Raw genomic sequence first — 13840 nt, forward strand, 5'->3', positions numbered from 1 at the left:
AAATAAATATCAAAAATATAAATTTTTGTTTTACTACGGTTGCAAATATCAAAAAATTTCTATATGTGACATGGCACCAGAGTTAACTTACGGTTTTTCAAAATGCTGACACGCCGAGCTCAAAAGGTTCGCCATCACTGCCCTAGAGCATCTCTCCATGCGGGAGGAGGGAGCTTTCAAATCTGCAGCCAGCATTCTCCAAGGATGTTTTTGCTTGCACGGAGTCTGACCACTGTATCCAGAGCTGGGGTTTGGGGGACTCGTGTGCTTATTTTGCCACGGAATAGTTTTAAATAAGTATCTCATAACTTAGCAATTTGAGTTCCTGGGATCTTGCACCTGCTCAGAATATCTGGGGGTTGGCCTCCCTGGTTCTTGTTTACCCCCAGATTGGTTTTTAATCTGAGGTGGGGTCTGTGTCCACCTCTCTTCCCCTTTGGGAACAGTGCCTTGCCCCAGACAGGGAGGGGGGAGAACAGCACGCTTTGGGATGGTTCCGGTCATCCTGCCTGGCTGACACCACTAGCAGCAGAAGGGAAAGGCGGGATAGAACTTCCAGTGGGGGGAGTGCAAACCAGAGTTTCTCAGTGGCCAGATGTATAAATACTGGCCACGGTTTCTCCATAGGGACATTCTCAGTGGTCATTTAAATTCATTCATTATTTTCCCCCCAAAGCATGGAAGCAGTGCATGCTGTGTGTCAAAGTTCCCAGTCTGCTGAAAGGGAGAGAGAGATGTAAACTAGCATTTATGGTGCAGTGGGAGAAGAGAATGGCCAAGGCCTCGTAGAATGCTGTCTATTCCCGGGCAGATGAGAGAGGGTGCAGATAATTAAATAATAGCTCAAGAAGCCGCGGTCTGAGCCAGGCCAGAGTTGGCGGTGGGTGGTAAAGGAAGGAGACTCTTTTTAAAATAATTATGGGTACGTGGTGAGTGATTTTGCAAAGAAAATAGCACATTCATTTACCTTATTAACTCTACTTTGCAGTTAATTATACCGAATGACCTTGGGGATGTGTCAGTGTTTGATACTCAATAGGAGATGGACACCAGTAACCCTGACACACGAGTGTTTGCTGCAGCAGAGATGGAGACAGGGGTGACTATTCCAGTAGTGATATCCATCCAATCTCACTAGATCTTGGACATTTTTCAGTTGTCTAATGGAGTAATATCAATTTCTAATAAAACTCTCAGTAAAATTAATTCAAGCCTACTTTATATGAAAGTATATATTTTGAAAGGGCACTACCAACAACTCCAATAAAAAGAAAGTGATGTTGGAGCTCTAAGGAAGAGCTAACACGGGCTGAACAGGCACCATGTGTTTCTTAGTTTACTGAGTCCTCATCAAAACGTAGCTATCGGCTGCTCACATTTCATACTTCATGGCTTCTTCCCCTTCTAATTGAACTGCAGTTTTTTCCTGATAATCAGTCCAGTCTCTAGTTAAGTCATGTGATATGAGTTTATGCAAGACTGTCTAGATATGAGGCCTAAAATCCCGGTGGCCACCTGTGAGGAGGGGCCCAGCTATGGACTGCTGAGCAGAGAGTCCTCATGACCCATTAAGCCACTGAGTTAGACAGCGCAGCACCGCCTCTTGTTAAGTGAGACAATGCCATCTTCCTAGTGATGGAAGCCATTTTGAGTAGAGTTTTCATACTCTCAGCCAAAATCACTGTATTTTACCAAGTGAGGCAATCTAATTATCCCCATTTTCAGCTAAGGAAACTGAGGGTTAAAGAAGTTAAGTATGATCTTGACTGATCCAAGATCATACAGTGACTTAAATATCATAACTGGGATCAAACTTAAGCCTGTCTTACTCCAGGACCTACTGCTCAGTGTTTGGCTGTCCCTCTCTTGCACGTGTATATTTATTTGAAATATGTAACACCAAAGCCCTTAAGCCAATGTCAGACATGTCAAATAGTTCAGATATGTCAAATATATAATTTATAAGTAAGCTGCCCCCTGACCTTTAGCTCAGGAGTTGGCTACTTTTCTGTCAAGGGCCAGATAGTAAATGTTTGGGGCTTTGTGAGCCCCGTGGTCTCTGTTACAACCACAAGTAATTGTGGCTTCAAAGCAGCCACAGACAGTGCACAAAGGAATGAACTTAGCTGTGCTCCCATCTAGTTTTATTTACAAAACAAGATACAGTTCAGAATGGGCCTGTGGGCTAGAGTTTCCTCACCCTGGGTTCTAGGAATGAAATTTAATTTTTGGTTGAGGCTCACAACTAGGATGGATAAGGGTGGGTATAAAAGTGGATGCTCCCAGGTGTGTACAAGAAAAAGTCATACCAAAGAAGAGCAGAGGTTACAGAGTCCCGGAGTCAGGGGGACGAAGGATCTTCTCCCGTTGCCAAAACCTAAGGTGTGAAGAGGGTGGTTCTGTTCTGTTCCTACTTCGTAGTGCTGATGGCACAGCTTATATTTGGGCAGAGAGAAGGGGATCTGAGGACTCTCACCATCAGAGAAGCAAAATCTGGAGGATTGCCAGCCTCTTATCTGCACCTTAACTAGAATTTCTGTTAAAAATTCCAAATTGTCGCCCAGCCTGCGTGGCTCAATGGTTGAACATCAACTTATGATGAACCAGGAGGTCACAGTTCAATTCCCAGTCAGGGCCTATGCCCAGGTTGTGAGGTGTGCAGGAGGCAGCCTACTAATGATTCTCTCTCATCATTGATGTTTCTAACTCTCTCTCCTTCTTCCTTCATCTGTGAAGTCAATAAAAATATATTTTATAATTCCAAATTGTCTCATCACTATTTTCAAAAACCACTGTCTTTTCTAATACTTATATTATTAAGTGAACCGCAGACACTTTAATACATAGCAGCTCTTTCTGCAAATGAAGAGACAAGGGTCAAAAATGAACGCGTGATTATAGCTATTTAATTTTGGCTTTAATTGCTTTCCAGCAGGCACAGAGAATGGACCAATTTTCTCAAAACAGTATTTTCTCTGAAACAGAAGTCTGGGAGTAAAGTTTAGTCAATAATGCAAGCCACTTTGGGGAAGTACATGATGGGTTTTCCTTCTTTTTCTCAAATAGTGTGAACACTTCCTTTCAATGGCTTAGCATGAAATTTACTGTGAATTTTATGCAGAAACTAAAATATTGAGCCATTTGTGTCTCCCTTTGCCTGTCAATAAACTGAAAATATAAAAGAGTATATAGAAAACCAAGGTTGAAAGATGGGAAAGTTTTCACGCCTCCTACCCTCTGGCAACCACCGATCTACATTATGTTTCCGTGGATCTGCCTAGTCTAGACATTTCATATCAAAGGAATCATACAGTATCCTTATGTCTAGCTTCTTCCACTCAGCATAGCACTTTCAAGGTTTCTTCTGCTGTAGAATATGAGCTCTTTATTACTTTTACTGCTGAATAATATTCCACTGTCTGGATATACCACATTTCTCTCCATTCATCACCTGATGTTTCCATTTTTTCCCACTTCAAATAATGCTTTTATGAACATTTATGTACAAATATGAACTTTTGGTTTGCATGGACATTTATTTTCAATTCTCTTGGGTACACACCTAGGAGGGAATTGTGGGGCTTCTATGATAAGGCTGTTGATCATTTTGAGGAACCACCAAACTGTGTTACAAGCAGCTGCATGTTTTTTTGTGTGTGTTTTCTTTGTTTTGTTTTTCACCAGCAGGGATGATGTTTCCAGTTTCTCTACATTCTTTCTGTCAGCACTTGTTATTATCCATTCTAGTGGGTGTGATGTGGTATTTCACTGTACTTTCAATGTTCATTTCCATAATGACTCATGATGCTGAGCATTTTTTATACTGGACATATATGTATATACTAGAGGCCCAGCAGGCAAAATCGTGCACCCTGCCCACCCACCTGCCACCCCACTGCGCTCGTAGCCCTGCCCACCCACGCTCGCATCACCACGCCACCAGCCTGCTGCCATTGGAGCTTGTGGGCCACAGGGTAGGGACCAAGAGGTGCTCCATGCACCTCCTGGTGACCCGTCATTTGGTTGTTACGGCGTTATGGCATTAGGGCCACTGGCCTTTTATAATATAGATAATCTTTGGAAAAATTTATAATTGAAAGTTTTGAAGGAGAAAACATATTACATAAAATTGATATTTGCTAGAAGCCAATAACACATTGGGCCCTTTAAACTCTTAGAAAAATGAATTATAAGTAATAGTATAATAACATTGTATAAATAAAATTTAGAAAAATCCAGAACTTGCTGAAAAGCAGGTAGACATGATTGAGCTGAGAGTCCAAGGTCCACAGACCTCTCCTCTGTGGCAGGTGCATTCTAAACACCCATCTGCTTGCTGCATTTTCATAGGCTAGTAAGACAATCATGATTGAAACATAAGTACCTCTCTTCTCTCACATAAAACCATAAATAAGATGTTTGAGGAGGAATGTAAAAAAGTCTCAGTTCCTTTGCTGAGATGAGTGTGGCACTGGAGTTGCAGGCTGTAAGCTTGTGATAACATCACAGTTCTGGTGACTGGGAAGGGCTCCCACTTTTGATCAATCTGGCCTATTTAGTAACAAACAGGAGATCCTTGAGCTGCCCTATAAGGCACATTTGTATTTTGAAATTCTATAACCATATCTAGTCCCCCCAAAACTGCTAAGAATGCAGCCAACATGCCCCTGACTGGTGTGGCTCAGCGTTTAGAATGTCAGCCAGAGCATTGGAGGGTTGCGGGTTCGATTTCAGTCAAGGGCAAGTACCTGGGTTGCAGGCTCATTCCTGGCCCTGGGTTGGAGGCAACCAATTGATGTCTCTCTCTCACATCAATGTTGTTTTTCTCTCTCTTCCTTCCCCCTCCCTCCGTTCCACTCTCTCTGAAAATTAATGGGAAAAAATATCCTCCAGTGAAGATTAACAATAACAAATGCAGGCTGCCCTGGGCGCTGGGAGCACATTTGCTGCTCCTCTCCCCGGCCCCAGCACTTAGCAGGCCACCCAGGCACCCACAGGCTCACAGGCTTATTTCTGGGGGAGGGGGGAAGGGGGGCGAGCACATGCCTCATAATCGCTGAACTGAGGGCTCACTTCTACCCCAGGAGCTAGCACAGCACTCAGCAGCCTTATAGGAGGCACTGCATAATAAATTGTTAAATAAATAAATGACTTTAATTGGCATCATGCAGAGAAATTGCAGAACTGAATATTAAGTTGATGCACAATTAAATGTGTTAACTTAGTATAAAGGTAAAGAAGGAAAAGAAGTGCTTGGGGTCAAGCACTGTATAAGACCCACTACCAATCAGTAGGAAGTGGGTCTTAAACATTTTAGGAAGCCTTGTGAATTACACATTTTCTCATTTTAGGAAGCCTTGTGAATTACATATTTCCTCCTATTCAGTGCACTCAGGCTCAACATGCCAGTAGGTAGCAACGGTACAATGCAGAGCTTTGAGTTAGATCTTTTGGCGTAGGCACATGTCATTCCACACACTGAGGCTAACGCAGAGTCCGGGTGTGGGACCTAAACACAAGCCTTCCGGCCTTGGGTTGGAGGAATCCCACAGTGTCACTGAGAGGATGAACATGGGTGCGGAGAATGCCACCTTTTAAGGACATGGAATGAATGATGTACAGGGTTTTTCATGTAAGGAGATTTGGGGGATGATGTCATTGTTTTATAACCTAATGGCATAGCCCTAAGACCTGGAAATTGTCCAAATGATAAAGGACTTCAGTGAACGAAGAAATTGTCTGTTTTGACAAATGTGGTATTTTAGAGGTTAAAATTTCATGATTGATTTTCTATATTTTTAGTTAACAATGTTTGAGTCTTTTCTTTTTAAGTTTGGACATGTTGAAGTTCAAGTGCCTTAAGTTTCCAAGGTCCCTTTAGACTGTCAGTGTATTTCTGATGTCCCTTCATGATTTCGTGGCCCAGATGCTTTGGTTGCGTGCAGATGCCCTCTCCTCCTGTGGGAACTTCTCATTGCCATGCTTTCTAAGAATCTTCCACCTGATCTAGCATTTCTTTATTTTCTCCTGTGTGTCTCGCACTCAGCTAGCTAGAGTAGGAGCTGGAGATACAAGATAGCTTGACCACATGGTCCATGTACTGGAACGACTATCTGTTAGTCTTCTACAGCACTTTACTATGATTTTCATCATGTTTGCAGCCAGCTGGAGTTACTCCCTAAGATCTCTCTGACAGTTTTTTTTGGAAACTTACTAACTTCTTTTTTTTTCATACCCAGATTTATAGACAAGATTCCAAGGGATGGGCCAAGGGTAGGCATAGCTTTTGAGGGCATTATGCTATGTGAACTAAGTCAGACAGGGAAAGACACATACTCAATGATGTCACATGTGGAATCTAAAAAAAACCTAAACAGAGAGTAGAATGGTCTCAGTCTCTCAAAGAATCCTACGTAATTCTACAACAGAAGTAAAAACATGTTTCCTATGGGAAGACAGCATTAAGATACATCTAGTTTCTACCTCAACCCTCTCCAGTTCTTCTTACAAAGAAATGAACCTGAGCCATCAAACTCTTGCTGACAACGCTGCCCTCTCTTTGAACTCTCCTGGAACATTTTTTCTACTTCTACCATGACCTTTGCCCTCATTAGCAAATGCTATTAGCAAGGGTTCAAACCAAGGCCCATGTGGCTGCAATGCCTGTGCCTCCTTCATGCCCCATATGGAGACAAAGGTTCTTGTATTCCTGAGCATGAAAATAGAGGATTCAGATAAGACCTAAGGATATTATGGGGGGAAGTAGGATTTTACCTCGCTAATGTGAGTCATGTACCTTTTTATGAAGAGATTTTAGAATTTTTCAATGTTTAGACATTATTTCAAAGCTGTAATGGCATGACAAGGACATTTGAAAGATACAGTAATAGAAATTCTCAGTGTCAAAAACTATATCTACTTTACTGTTTGTAAAGTGTTTCAGGATGTGCCCAGAAAAATGGGTCTTGGGTGGATGTGTGAGACGATGAAAAATGATCACATCCTAATTACTCTCACATTTACTCACAATGATAGAATGACTAATAGAGTGTGGCGGGTAGAGGCTCGAATACAAACACCTTAAACACATCCAGGCTCAGTGCAGATAGAACTGTGGGGCAAGGGAGGATGAAGAATATCTGTTATGGAGTTTTGCTTCTCTGGTTTTTACCCCTGCCTTTCCATTTACCAGCTGTGAGATCCAAGAATACTGAATGATCACTCTGTGCTTCCATTTCTCTTCTGAAAAATGAAGATATTTATATCTGATTAATGGCTTTATTTCAAACATCATTTTCAAATGTTAACTTCTAGGGTTTCTATTATCCTAAGATTTTTCTGGTTTGAATTGCTGCAACTAAAGCAGCTGAGACAAATTGAGACCACGAGAAAGTCTGACATGCAGTAGCATGCTCCATCAATTACATTCACTGTTAAAATATTGCACTGATTGTAGTTGGCGAGTAACCACTGCTCAAAACCCCCTCCGTGAAGCTTCTCCACACACCCAGGGTGCCCTGCACCAGGCTTCCGCATCCTCCTCAGGATTAATCCAGAGACCACAGAGTTAACACCTGGGTCACCCGTGGTCTCCAGGACCCCTCGAAGCTATGGCCAGGTTCATTCTGATTGGCCCTGTCATTTCCAGACCAGTTGATATTTGGAATATCAACTCTGCACATACTTGACAGGCAAGAAATTTGAGTCTGGGAGATATTTCTTGAGTAAATAAACATATAAATGTGTATCAAAAAACATTAAACCATTTTTATTGTACTCACGGACATAAAAAATAATGCTGATTACTAGCAGTCAGCCTCAAGGACAGTCACATTAGCATATATAGGTTTCATTTCTCTCTAGAAACATTACTGAGATGGAGCTGCCAGGTGGTGTTACCTTGCCATGCGGAGGGTATGTGTGTGCCTGTGGTGTTGGTATAACTACCACTGTGACAGCCAGTAATACTCAGAAAGCATAGGTGAAGCATATACTATATGCTACGTCCTGAGGTTAATTATGGGGACATAGACATGGCCTTGCCGGGTCCCCAGGAATCCAGGAATCCATCATCTAGCCTGGGAAGTGTGGGGAACAGACAGACAGCGTTAAATTGGAATTCAGAGTGATTAGTACAGTATGAAAGGTAGGAAGGAAGTGTTACTGGACACCAAATCCTGGCAGCTCCTGCCAACCTCAGGATGTGGGGAAGGCTTCCGTGGGAGCTCACTTTTGAACTAGGTGTGAAGCAATTAGAAATGTTTTGCCAGGCAGAGACACACCGGCCGTGGAAAGAAAGGTCAATGGTGTGTAAAGTCCCCGCCTGGAGGGGGCCTGATGGTTCTGGAGTTGTGGAGCACAGCAACGGAGGGGCAGCTGCGGACGGGAAGGGAGCTTTGTGCTCAGCCTGTGCTCAGGCTGTCACTCGGGATTAGCGTGAGGAAGTCGGGTGGGGAATAGCTGAACACGGGCAGTATTTGCTAATCTTGGATAGTGAGGGCCCAGGGAGGGCCAGGCACAGCAGGAAGAGAGCTCAGGTGTGCCCTCAAGGTGGCTGTGTCACCTGTTGACTGAGCCGGAGGTTCTCAGGGGGGCTCAGGAAGACCAGGTGGAGGCTGTTGCTGCATGCGCCAGGGGTGTTTACCCACTCTGTGTCACGTAACGTGCATCTGGGAAATAAAGATGTCACAGAATGAAACCCTGTCCCCACCATGGTCAGCCATCCTGTGGTGAAAGACATTATTGCATGAGAAATCACATCCCACGAGGAAGTTGCTTAGGGGCGTGTGGGAAGGAGAGCTGTGTAATTCAGGCCTGAAAGGCATCTCATGAACACACACACACACACACACACACACACACACACACACACACAGCAACAACAACAAGCAACTGAAAATTATGTTCCTATCTTCCAGAAGCCTATGGTCCATGGGACAAACAGATGAAAATAATGAAGGTTATAATTTTCAGTAGAGAATTTGAGGCTTTCCCCTGGAGCAAGACTCATTTCTGTTAGACTTTGACAAATAAGCTCAACACCTGGACTTCCCAGGCCTACATGTCATCTGTGGTTCAAGTCTCTGAGTAGCAGTCAAATTGTCTCTGCTCATTAGAACGAAAGACAAATAGAAAAATGAAGGGCATGGGGCCCTTGGCCTAAATGGGCAAAGTGCCCCTGAGAAGAGCCTATACTTGGCAGGACAATCTGAGGGAATTTGTAAAGAGCAGAATTACCTAGTGGGAACTCAGAGAATTTCCCAGAATGTTTCGCTGGATCCTAATATGTGCCATGGGTGAAATCTGCAGGTTGCTGTGAGTGTGTGGCAAGTTCAAGACCTATTCAGGAAGTAGAATCACCAGTAGTTGGTGATTGCACACGGAGGTGAGGTGAAGGGGGGCTCCCTATATGCACTAAGGGATCAATGATGTAATGTTAGCTGAGAAAGAATCCTGAAGTTCAGTTTCCTACGAGTTAATACTTAGGTCCCTTCGGGATAACCAGGAGGAAAGGAGAGGTAGGCAGACTGGTGTTTAGAGAAACCTTTTATCTGGACGCGTAAGGTGCGTAGGAGATAACAGGCAGGACCACCCAGACAGCCAGTTCTCAGAGTTTACCTTGCAGAACTACCTGGGGACTTCTGACCTCCCTGCCTGGGTCTGGTGCGGTAGGTTTGTGGTGGGGCTCACGGTTATGCTTCTAATACACCCCCAGACAATGCTCTGCTGCTGGCCTGAGGACCACACCCGGAGTAGTCCTCAGTCAGGGAATAAGTAAACCTGAAAACCAACCCAAACAAACAAAAAAAATCATACAAATAGAAATAAAAACGTGGCCCCTAAAGGATAGTACAGTAGAGCAAGCTGCAAGGTCAGAGTCATGTGATCTTGTGCCAGTGATGTAAAGCTGTGAGACTTGATTTCTCCATTTGTAAAATATGCATAAAAGCATAAATAACAGTAAAAACTCACACTGTTGTTTTAAGGCCAGACACAGCTAAAGGAAAAGCTTAGCACTGTGCTGAGAGTAGACCAGGAGTTATTTGAAGACCTGTTCTTAAGTTAGCCAGCTTTTACATACAAATTAGATGAGGCCGAGGTTACAGAAACCAAAAAGCAAGGGGAACGTCAAGGCTATGTGACACCATCGGAGCCAGTGAAAGCTTTCGTCATGAAGGCAGCAGCTGAATGTCAGATTCTTCTGAGAGTCCAAGGAGATGGGAAATGTTTCAATATCCAGTGGATTTAGAGAGAGTGACATAGACTGAAGCCATTCAGTACAGCGATGTGGGGAGCAGGACGGTGTGTGTGAAGCACAGAGCATAGAGCCCACCCTGCGCCAACGGCTTCAGTGACAGCAGCTGCTATTACACCTATTGGAGCTGGACGCAGTTTGTATGGGCATGTGCGTGCACGTGCAGGTAGAAGGGGAAATACTCAGCATTAATAAGCTCCGCCGTTCCCAAATAAATGCGATTCCGCTGAGCAAGCTCTGTCCGGGGAGCGTTTGCTTAAGCCAGAGAGCAGTTTCTAAAAGCAACATTTCAAAGGGGAAGGTGGCAGGTAGGTCATGCAAATTTAAAAAGAGTCCTGTTTAGGTGGGCAGTGAGAAATGATAGCTCTGGGACACACAAGGAACCTTCAGTCCTCACAGCAGGCCTGAGACTCAATTGAAATTCCTTGCCCAGCACTCCCCATTTCTCCCACGCCAGCAAAGTGAACAGCCATCTGATCTCGGCTGGGCCACGGGACAGAGCTATCTTTGCCTCTTGCCAGCTGAGAAATGGTTTGTTTCCCTTTCCTTGCAGCTTTCCTTGGCCCTTCAGTATTTCCTAGCTCAGTCCCATGCCAGTGCTCCCTCCTGGGGGGCACAGAGTGGCAGATTCCGGGGGGATTGTAATGTAGAGCAGCAGGTTGATTCCCACCAGGGCTTCCGCAGACCCACTGCTGGAGTCAATGACCTTATTGAAATGGCTTCTGGCCTGTAAAAGCATTTTCCTAACCCTGAAAGCTTTTAGATGCACCACCAGATTCTTAACTTTTCTTGGAGAATTGTCATGTCATGAACTCAGTGGGGGAAGGAAAGAACTGCTTGATGAAACTGACATTTTCAAGCCGGGAATGTGAAGAGTGTGTTAGGGTCTATGCGGGCCTCATCATTCTCCTTGCTTAGGTGTGCCTCTCTTCAGATCAGTAGGTGCCATTCCTTTTCCTGGGCCAATGACATCATTCCCCTTTAAGACCTCGCCCGAAGGCCAGCCCTTTGGGAAGCCCTCCAAGATAACTGTAGCCCAAATGACACTCCCCCTTTCTTTGATTATCTGCTGCAGTTATTATCTGTAATAGCCCATTTGGCACTCTTGTTCCCACAACAAAATCTGTGCTCCCCGTTGTGTGTGGCATTGTGCCGGCAACATAGAAATCCTCCATCCGCAATCTTCAGGTTCCACTCGGTACTTAAGGGGAAAAGCAGTCATTGTTTTAATTCATTAATAAATTAACTTTCATTGCAAAATCTGCAGGGATTTCTGTCTTCCAGCCTTACATTTTCTTCCCATTTCGCCTTTAATGCAGTAAGCACCACCACCTCCCACTGTGCGTTTAATTACTGTACTGATTGCTTACTTTGTAGGCTACATGATGTGGAAAAAATACAAAACTTAAAAGCAAGGCACTCTCCCTGACCTCCCTAGGGGTAGAGACTGAAGCCCATAAAAATATAAGAAAACACATTTAACTCTACAGATAACTAGTGCCAGACGAGTGGTCTGGATAATTGCGCAACCCCTGCGGCCCCAAGTGCAAGCCCTATCCCCCTTGCCAGCAATGGACTTCCTTGACCTGAGACTTGGACCTTCGGTCATGTGCTCAGAAGAGCCTTCCTTAGCACCATCTTTGTTCATTTTAAGCCTAACATTCCTTTATCTTTCAGGCCTCTCTTTTAGAAAATCTCTATACATGTATTTTTTTTCTCTTCCCCTCCATCCTGGTGAGTTTTCTTTACCTTGCCCAATGTCTGTAATTTTAGGTGAGTAGTGCTATACGGGTACCATATGGTCAAATGCTCAGGTGAATTCAAAGATTTCAAATATATTGATAATTGCAGTTTGTTTACCTACTAGAGACCAGTGCATAAAATTGGTGCACTCGGGGGGTCCCTCAGACCGGCCTGCGCCCTCTCACAGTCCAGGAGCCCTTGGGGGAGGTCTGACTGCCGGCTTAGGCCCGCTCTTCCCCAGAGAGCGGGCCTAAGCCGGCAGTCAGACATCCTTAGTTCTGCAGCAGAGGCGGGAGAGGCTCCTGCCATCACAGCTGCGCTTGCCAGTGGTGAGCCCAGCTTCTGACTAAGCGGTGCTCCCCTGTGACAGTGCACTGACCACCAGGGGGCAGCTCCTGTGTTGAGCGTCTGCCCCCTGGTGGTCGGTGTGCGTCATAGCAACCGGTCATTCCGCCGTTCATATTTGCATATTAGCCTTTTATTATATAGGATAGAAAGATTAAGCCCAGCATCCCATTACTTTTTATTATATTCAGTTACTCAACTAATGTAATTTTCTTTTAATTCAGTCAAGTTATTGTGAAGGATAAGCAGGTGCATTTTAATTTAATTTTGAGGTTCTGTGAGCAGTGGAAATAGGAAACCTGAGTATGTTAAGCCTGACAATCTCTATTCTCTCCCAACTTGGGTGTTTGCGGAGGCATTTACCTGGGTCTCTGAACCTCTGATAGAGGATGACATGAAGGGGAAAGCAGTTGGTAGACTGGGGAGGTAACCACTGGAGACAGTAGTAGTCAGATGAAACTAATTGATTGTAATTGCTTTGCCATCGTATTGCTCTTGGAGCCTGTAGCTTGTTAAAGCCACTGATTATGAAAGAAGGATCTCACTTTTTATGCTGCAGGTCATGCTAGTGAAGAGCCGTTCTTAGAGAAATGATCAGTGGATATCAATAAATGGATAATAGAAATTAAAGGAAACTTAATTAACTTGATCATGAGTTACTATACTTCAGCAGTCACAGTAGCAGTCAACTGTGTGGTGTTCCCTACTGCATCTTTTGCTTGGAGCTCTTGAATTTTAAGTATTTCCCATGGAAAGAGAGATTGAGCCTGTGAAGCTATTTATCACATACTGTCTTAAATAACAAATCATCCTGTAGATTTATCTTGGAAAACAGAAGATATGTCTGTTTTACAGAGCCTTTATTTTGTGACAAAGTACTAATGGGCAGGTATTTTGAAATGGAAAAAATAAGTCCCCATTGTATCACCAAGAAAGGATATTAGAAGTGGGTTCTTCAATGCTCATGGAATATGAGTAGTATATGAGTGAGCATCTGTCTGAATCTGAAGATAATATTTATTTTTCAATATTCATCAATGTTAAAATGAGTATACTAAAATGATAACATTAATGTGAAGTTATATCTAACATTTTGTTGTAGGATGCGCATTAATGTTCATATGATTGTAACTATCATATCTTTCATCCTGGCATTTAAACTGTTGGTGATGTTAGAGTGATCACATTTACTGAAAACGTTTTTACTGAGCACCAGTTCTGATTAAGGCTCAGGCTCAGTCTGGCCTCAAGGAACTCACAGACTAAAGGAACAAACGTGAACAAATCGTTGCTTGTAGCATTAAGCACAGTGATGCCAGCGATAAAAAGTGCTAGAGGGATGCAAGGGGAAAATAACGCGCGCTCTGAACGATTTCTCGGTGTCTTCCAGCAAAGCTAAAGATGGTCTAGATTGGAGCAGTGTGATAGTTCCTGGTATTTGGGGAAATGAAATAACAGAAATTAGGGGGTGTGTTTTAGGGTGCAAGAAGATAAGAT

Source organism: Myotis myotis, unplaced genomic scaffold (genome assembly GCF_014108235.1).
Source record: "Myotis myotis isolate mMyoMyo1 unplaced genomic scaffold, mMyoMyo1.p scaffold_m19_p_15, whole genome shotgun sequence".
NCBI lineage: Eukaryota > Metazoa > Chordata > Mammalia > Chiroptera > Vespertilionidae > Myotis > Myotis myotis.